The sequence below is a fragment of the Cervus elaphus genome, chromosome 32 (genome assembly GCF_910594005.1).
Source record: "Cervus elaphus chromosome 32, mCerEla1.1, whole genome shotgun sequence".
Lineage (NCBI taxonomy): Eukaryota > Metazoa > Chordata > Mammalia > Artiodactyla > Cervidae > Cervus > Cervus elaphus.
The window spans coordinates 1,925,657-1,934,640 of NC_057846.1; positions in this window are offsets into that span (position 1 = coordinate 1,925,657).

The window sequence follows — 8,984 nt, forward strand, 5'->3', positions numbered from 1 at the left end:
CATCTCGAGTTGATTTTTGGCCCACGGAGCTCTTTCGTGTTGCTACAGTGACCTCAGGATCCCTCTAGCCTTGAAACAGTGTTCTTGGGGTTTCTCTGGAGTGCCATGAAGGAAATCAAGGCTCCTTTCATGTGTGATGTGCAAGACGGAATTGCTCTGCACGCAGTGCAGGGGAATCGGGCCTCATCTCGCGGCGAGGGGGAAGTCTCATGGTTTTTCTCGAGTTGCGGCGGGAACCTGGGGGTATATTCTCGAGTTACGACGGGGATGGCCCTTCCACCCACGTGTGTGTTCAGCCACGTCAGGACTCTTGCCTAGGTGCGAGACACAACTCGGGATTCTCCTCGAGGCTTGGCAAGGCAATTGGGACGCCTCTCCAGCTGAGGCGGGAGACCAAGGGTCCCTTTCCACGTGCCGCAGGAATCCTGGGACTCCTATCAAGTTTCACGAGGAGTCAGGCATCGTCTCCTTTGGAGGCACTGATCTCCGCGTACCTCTGGAGTTTTCAAAGGATGTGAGGCCTCCGGTCGCGATGAGGTGGGGAACTAGGTCTTTCTCTGTGGTCTCCACAGGGGATTCAGACATCCTTTCATCTTGGGAGATGCAAGACGAACCTGCATTCAATTCACTGCAGGGATATCCAGCCTTATTTCGCGTCAGGGCATCGCGGTGTCCTTTCCACTTGAGGCCGCAAACTCAGGGTCCCTCTCACATACCTAGAGCTGAGAGAAGCCTCCTCTTGAGGTGCTTGTGGTAAGGTGGTATTCCTCTGGAGTCGAAGCCAGGGACTAACCTCTCATCTCGAGTTGATTTTTGGCCCACGGAGCTCTTTCGTGTTGCTACAGTGACCTCAGGATCCCTCTAGCCTTGAAACAGTGTTCTTGGGGTTTCTCTGGAGTGCCATCAAGGAAATCAAGGCTCCTTTCATGTGTGATGTGCAACACGGAATTGCTCTGCACGCAGTGCAGGGGAATCGGGCCTCATCTCGCGGCGAGGGGGAAGTCTCATGGTTTTTCTCGAGTTGCGGCGGGAACCTGGGGTATATTCTCGAGTTACGACGGGGATGGCCCTTCCACCCACGTGTTTGTTCAGCCACGTCAGGACTCCTGCCTAGTTGCGAGGGACAACTCGGGATTCTCCTCGAGGCTTGGCAGGGCAATTGGAACACCTCTCCAGCTGAGGCGGGAGACCAAGGGTCCCTTTCCACGTGCCACAAGAATCCTGGGACTCCTATCAAGTTTCACGAGGAGTCAGGCATCATCTCCTTTGGAGGCACTGATCTCCGCGTACCTCTGGAGTTTTCAAAGGGTGTGAGGCCTCCGGTCGCGATGAAGTGGGGAACTAGGTGTTTCTCTGTGGTCTCCACAGGGGATTCAGACACCCTTTCTTCTTGGGAGATGCAAGACGAGCCTGCATTCAAGTCACTGCAGGGATATCCGGCCTTATTTCGAGTCAGGGCATCGCGGTGTCCATTCCACTTGAGGCCGCAAACTCAGGATCCCTCTCACATACCTAGAGCTGAGAGAACCCTCCGCTTGAGGTGCTTGTGGTAAGGTGGTATTCCTCAGGAGTCGAAGCCAGGGACTAACCTCTCATCTCGTGTTGATTCTTGGTCCACGGAGCTCTTTCGTGTTGCTACAGTGACCTCAGGATCCCTCTAGCCTTGAAACAGTGTTCTTGGGGTTTCTCTGCAGTGCCATGAAGGAAATCAAGGCTCCTTTCATATGTGATGTGCAACACGGAATTGCTCTGCACGCAGTGCAGGGGAATCGGGCCTCATCTCGTGGCGAGGGGGAAGTCTCATGGTTTTTCTCGAGTTGCGGCGGGAACCTGGGGTATATTCTCGAGTTACGACGGGGATGGCCCTTCCACACACGTGTTTGTTCAGCCATGTCAGGACTCCTGCCTAGTTGCGAGGGACAACTCGGGATTCTCCTCGAGGCTTTGCAGGGCAATTGGGACGCCTCTCCAGCTGAGACGGGAGACCAAGTGTCCCTTTCCACGTGCCACAGGAATCCTGGGTCTCCTATCAAGTTTCACGAGGAGTCAGGCATCGTCTCCTTTGGAGGCACTGATCTCCGCATACCTCTGGAGTTTTCAAAGGATTTGAGGCCTCCTGTCGCGATGAGGTGGGGAACTAAGTCTTTCTCTGTGCTTTCCACAGGGGATTCAGACACCCTTTCGTCTTGGGAGATGCAAGACGAGCCTGCATTCCAGTCACTGCAGGGATATCCGGCCTTATTTCGAGTCAGGGCATCGCGGTGTCCATTCCACTTGAGGCCGCAAACTCAGGGTCCCTCTCACATACCTAGAGCTGAGAGAAGCCTCCTCTTGAGGTGCTTGTGGTAAGGTGGTATTCCTCTGGAGTCGAAGCCAGGGACTAACCTCTCATCTCGAGTTGATTTTTGGTCCACGGAGCTCTTTCGTGTTGCTACAGTGACCTCAGGATCCCTCTAGCCTTGAAACAGTGTTCTTGGGGTTTCTCTGGAGTGCCATGAAGGAAATCAAGGCTCCTTTCATGTGTGATGTGCAACACAGAATTGCTCTGCACGCAGTGCAGGGGAATCGGGCCTCATCTCGCGGCGAGGGGGAAGTCTCATGGTTTTTCTCGAGTTGCGGCAGGAACCTGGGGTATATTCTCGAGTTACGACGGGGATGGCCCTTCCACACACGTTTTTGTTCTGCCACGTCAGGACTCTTGCCTAGTTGCGAGACACAACTCGGGATTCTCCTCGAGGCTTGGCAGGGCAATTGGAACGCCTCTCCAGCTGAGGCGGGAGACCAAGGTCCCTTTCCACGTTCCACAAGAATCCTGGGACTCCTATCAAGTTTCACGAGGAGTCAGGCATCGTCTCCTTTGGAGGCACTGATCTCCGCGTACCTCTGGAGTTTTCAAAGGATGTGAGGCCTCCGGTCGCGATGAGGTGGGGAACTAGGTCTTTCTCTGTGGTCTCCACAGGGGATTCAGACATCCTTTCATCTTGGGAGATGCAAGACGAGCCTGCATTCAATTCACTGCAGGGATATCCAGCCTTATTTCGCGTCAGGGCATCGCGGTGTCCATTCCACTTGAGGCCGCAAACTCAGGGTCCCTCTCACATACCTAGAGCTGAGAGAAGCCTCCTCTTGAGGTGCTTGTGGTAAGGTGGTATTCCTCTGGAGTCGAAGCCAGGGACTAACCTCTCATCTCGAGTTGATTTTTGGTCCACGGAGCTCTTTCGTGTTGCTTCAGTGACCTCAGGATCCCTCTAGCCTTGAAACAGTGTTCTTGGGGTTTCTCTGGAGTGCCATGAAGGTAATCAAGGCTCCTTTCATGTGTGATGTGCAACACAGAATTGCTCTGCACGCAGTGCAGGGGAATCGGGCCTCATCTCGCGGCCAGGGGGAAGTCTCATGGTTTTTCTCGAGTTGCGGCGGGAACCTGGGGTATATTCTTGAGTTACGACGGGGATGGCCCTTCCACCCACGTGTTTCTTCAGCGACATCAGGACTCCTGCCTAGTTGCGAGGGACAACTCTGGATTCTCCTCGAGGCTTGGCAGGGCAATTGGGACGCCTCTCCAGCTGAGGCGGGAGACCAAGTGTCCCTTTCCAAGTGCCACAGGAATCCTGGGACTCCTATCAAGTTTCACGAGGAGTCAGGCATCGTCTCTTTGGAGGCACTGATCTCCGCGTACCTCTGGAGTTTTCAAAGGATGTGAGGCCTCCGGTCGCGATGAGGTGGGGAACTAGGTGTTTCTCTGTGGTCTCCACAGGGGATTCAGACACCCTTTCTTCTTGGGAGATGCAAGACGAGCCTGCATTCAAGTCACTGCAGGGATATCCGGCCTTATTTCGAGTCAGGGCATCGCGGTGTCCATTCCACTTGAGGCCGCAAACTCAGGATCCCTCTCACATACCTAGAGCTAAGAGAAGCCTCCTCTTGAGGTGCTTGTGGTAAGGTGGTATTCCTCAGGAGTCGAAGCCAGGGACTAACCTCTCATCTCGTGTTGATTCTTGGTCCACGGAGCTCTTTCGTGTTGCTACAGTGACCTCAGGATCCCTCTAGCCTTGAAACAGTGTTCTTGGGGTTTCTCTGGAGTGCCATGAAGGAAATCAAGGCTCCTTTCATGTGTGATGTGCAACACGGAATTGCTCTGCACGCAGTGCAGGGGAATCGGGCCTCATCTCGCGGCGAGGGGGAAGTCTCATGGTTTTTCTCGAGTTGCGGCGGGAACCTGGGGTATATTCTCGAGTTACGACGGGGATGGCCCTTCCACACACGTGTTTGTTCAGCCATGTCAGGACTCCTGCCTAGTTGCGAGGGACAACTCGGGATTCTCCTCGAGGCTTGGCAGGGCAATTGGAACGCCTCTCCAGCTGAGGCGGGAGACCAAGGGACCCTTTCCACGTGCCACAAGAATCCTGGGACTCCTATCAAGTTTCACGAGGAGTCAGGCATCGTCTCCTTTGGAGGCACTGATCTCCGCGTACCTCTGGAGTTTTCAAAGGATTTGAGGCCTCCTGTCGCGATGAGGTGGGGAACTACGTCTTTCTCTGTGGTCTCCACAGGGGATTCAGACACCCTTTCGTTTTGGGAGATGCAAGACGAGCCTGCATTCCAGTCACTGCAGGGATATCCGGCCTTATTTCGAGTCAGGTCATCGCGATGTCCATTCCACTTGAGGCCGCAAACTCAGGGTCCCTCTCACATACCTAGAGCTGAGAGAAGCCTCCTCTTGAGGTGCTTGTGGTAAGGTGGTATTCCTCTTGAGTCGAAGCCAGGGACTAACCTCTCATCTCGAGTTGATTTTGGTCCACGGAGCTCTTTCGTGTTGCTACAGTGACCTCAGGATCCCTCTAGCCTTGAAACAGTGTTCTTGGGGTTTCTCTGGAGTGCCATGAAGGAAATCAAGGCTCTTTTCATGTGTGATGTGCAACACAGAATTGCTCTGCACGCAGTGCAGGGGAATCGGGCCTCATCTCGCGGAGAGGGGGAAGTCTCATGGTTTTTCTCGAGTTGCGGCGGGAACCTGGGGTATATTCTCGAGTTACGACGGGGATGGCCCTTCCACCCACGTGTTTCTTCAGCGACGTCAGGACTCCTGCCTAGTTGCGAGGGACAACTCTGGATTCTCCTCGAGGCTTGGCAGGGCAATTGGGACGCCTCTCCAGCTGAAGCGGGAGACCAAGTGTCCCTTTCCAAGTGCCACAGGAATCCTGGGACTCCTATCAAGTTTCACGAGGAGTCAGGCATGGTCTCCTTTGGAGGCACTGATCTCCGCATACCTCTGGAGTTTTCAAAGGATGTGAGGCTATAGGTCGCGATGAGGTGGGGAAGTAAGTCTTTCTTTGTGCTTTCCACAGGGGATTCAGACATCCTTTCGTCCTGGGACATGCAAGACGAGCCTGCATTGAAGTCACTGCAGGGATATCCGGCCTTATTTCGAGTCAGGGCATCGCGGTGTCCATTCCACTTGAGGCCGCAAACTCAGGGTCCCTCTCACATACCTAGAGCTGAGAGAAGCCTCCTCTTGAGGTGCTTGTGGTAAGGTGGTATTCCTCTGGAGACGAATCCAGGGACTAACCTCTCTTTTCGAGTTGATTTTTGGTCCACAGAGTTCTTTCGTGTTGCTGCAGTGACCTCAGGATCCCTCTAGCCTTGAAACAGTGTTCTTGGGGTTTCTCTGGAGTGCCATCAAGGAAATCAAGGCTCCTTTCATGTGTGATGTGCAAGACGGAATTGCTCTGCACGCAAGAAAGGGGAATCGGGCCTCATCTCGCATCGAGGGGGAAGTCTCATGGTTTTTCTCGAGTTGCGGCGGGAACCTGGGGTATATTCTCGAGTTACGACGGGGATGGCCCTTCCACCCACGTGTTTGTTCAGCCACGTCAGGACTCCTGCCTAGTTGCGACGGACAACTCGGGATTCTCCTCGAGGCTTGGCAGGGCAATTGGAACGCCTCTCCAGCTGAGGCGGGAGACCAAGGGTCCCTTTCCACGGGCCACAAGAATCCTGGGACTCCTATCAAGTTTCACGAGGAGTCAGGCATCGTCTCCTTTGGAGGCACTGATCTCCGCGTACCTCTGGAGTTTTCAAAGGATGTGAGGCCTCCGGTCGCGATGAGGTGGGGAACTAGGTGTTTCTCTGTGGTCTCCACAGGGGATTCAGACACCCTTTCTTCTTGGCAGATGCAAGACGAGCCTGCATTCAAGTCACTGCAGGGATATCCGGCCTTATTTCGAGTCAGGGCATCGCGGTGTCCATTCCACTTGAGGCCGCAAACTCAGGATCCCTCTCACATACCTAGAGCTGAGAGAAGCCTCCTCTTGAGGTGCTTGTGGTAAGGTGGTATTCCTCAGGAGTCGAAGCCAGGGACTAACCTCTCATCTCGTGTTGATTCTTGGTCCACGGAGCCCTTTCGTGTTGCTGCAGTGACCTCAGGTTCCCTCTAGCCTTGAAACAGTGTTCTTGGGGTTTCTCTGGAGTGCCATGAAGGAAATCAAGGCTCCTTTCATGTGTGATGTGCAACACGGAATTGCTCTGCACGCAGTGCAGGGGAATCGGGCCTCATCTCGCGGCGAGGGGGAAGTCTCATGGTTTTTCTCGAGTTGCGGCGGGAACCTGGGGTATATTCTCGAGTTACGACGGGGATGGCCCTTCCACCCACGTGTTTGTTCAGTCATGTCAGGACTCCTGCCTAGTTGCGAGGGACAACTCGGGATTCTCCTCGAGGCTTTGCAGGGCAATTGGGACGCCTCTCCAGCTGAGACGGGAGACCAAGGGTCCCTTTCCACGTGCCACAGGAATCCTGGGTCTCCTATCAAGTTTCACGAGGAGTCAGGCATCGTCTCCTTTGGAGGCACTGATCTCCGCATACCTCTGGAGTTTTCAAAGGATTTGAGGCCTCCTGTCGTGATGAGGTGGGGAACTACGTCTTTCTCTGTGGTCTCCACAGGGGATTCCGACACCCTTTCGTTTTGGGAGATGCAAGACGAGCCTGCATTCCAGTCACTGCAGGGATATCCGGCCTTATTTCGAGTCAGGTCATCGCGATGTCCATTCCACTTGAGGCCGCAAACTCAGGGTCCCTCTCACATACCTAGAGCTGAGAGAAGCCTCCTCTTGAGGTGCTTGTGGTAAGGTGGTATTCCTCTGGAGTCGAAGCCAGGGACTAACCTCTCATCTCGAGTTGATTTTGGTCCACGGAGCTCTTTCATGTTGCTACAGTGACCTCAGGATCCCTCTAGCCTTGAAACAGTGTTCTTGGGGTTTCTCTGGAGTGCCATGAAGGAAATCAAGGCTCCTTTCATGTGTGATGTGCAACACAGAATTGCTCTGCACGCAGTGCAGGGGAATCGGGCCTCATCTCGCGGCGAGGGGGAAGTCTCATGGTTTTTCTCGAGTTGCGGCGGGAACCTGGGGTATATTCTCGAGTTACGACGGGGATGGCCCTTCCACCCACGTGTTTCTTCAGCGACGTCAGGACTCCTGCCTAGTTGCGAGGGACATCTCTGGATTCTCCTCGAGGCTTGGCAGGGCAATTGGGACGCCTCTCCAGCTGAAGCGGGAGACCAAGTGTCCCTTTCCAAGTGACACAGGAATCCTGGGACTCCTATCAAGTTTCACGAGGAGTCAGGCATCGTCTCCTTTGGAGGCACTGATCTCCGCATACCTCTGGAGTTTTCAAAGGATGTGAGGCTATCGGTCGCGATGAGGTGGGGAAGTAAGTCTTTCTCTGTGCTTTCCACAGGGGATTCAGACATCCTTTCGTCCTGGGAGATGCAAGACGAGCCTGCATTGAAGACACTGCAGGGATATCCGGCCTTATTTCGAGTCAGGGCATCGCGGTGTCCATTCCACTTGAGGCCGCAAACTCAGGGTCCCTCTCACATACCTAGAGCTGAGAGAAGCCTCCTCTTGAGGTGCTTGTGGTAAGGTGGTATTCCTCTGGAGACGAATCCAGGGACTAACCTCTCTTTTCGAGTTGATTTTTGGTCCACAGAGTTCTTTCGTGTTCCTACAGTGACCTCAGGATCCCTCTAGCCTTGAAACAGTGTTCTTGGGGTTTCTCTGGAGTGCCATCAAGGAAATCAAGGCTCCTTTCATGTGTGATGTGCAAGACGGAATTGCTCTGCACGCAAGAAAGGGGAATCGGGCCTCATCTCGCATCGAGGGGGAAGTCTCATGGTTTTTCTCGAGTTGCGGCGGGAACCTGGGGTATATTCTCGAGTTACGACGGGGATGGCCCTTCCACCCACGTGTTTGTTCAGCCACGTCAGGACTCCTGCCTAGTTGCGAGGGACAACTCGGGATTCTCCTCGAGGCTTGGCAGGGCAATTGGAACGCCTCTCCAGCTGAGGCGGGAGACCAAGGGTCCCTTTCCACGTGCCACAGGAATCCTGGGACTCCTATCAAGTTTCACGAGGAGTCAGGCATCGTCTCCTTTGGAGGCACTGATCTCCGCGTACCTCTGGAGTTTTCAAAGGATGTGAGGCCTCCGGTCGCGATGAGGTGGGGAACTAGGTCTTTCTCTGTGGTCTCCACAGGGGATTCAGACATCCTTTCTTCTTGGGAGATGCAAGACGAGCCTGCATTCAAGTCACTGCAGGGATATCCAGCCTTATTTCGCGTCAGGGCATCGCGGTGTCCATTCCACTTGAGGCCGCAAACTCAGGGTCCCTCTCACATACCTAGAGCTGAGAGAAGCCTCCTCTTGAGGTGCTTGTGGTAAGGTGGTATTCCTCTGGAGTCGAAGCCAGGGACTAACCTCTCATCTCGAGTTGATTTTTGGCCCACGGAGCTCTTTCGTGTTGCTACAGTGACCTCAGGATCCCTCTAGCCTTGAAACAGTGTTCTTGGGGTTTCTCTGGAGTGCCATCAAGGAAATCAAGGCTCCTTTCATGTGTGATGTGCAACACGGAATTGCTCTGCACGCAGTGCAGGGGAATCGGGCCTCATCTCGCGGCAAGTGGGATGTCTCATGGTTTTTCTCGAGTTGCGGC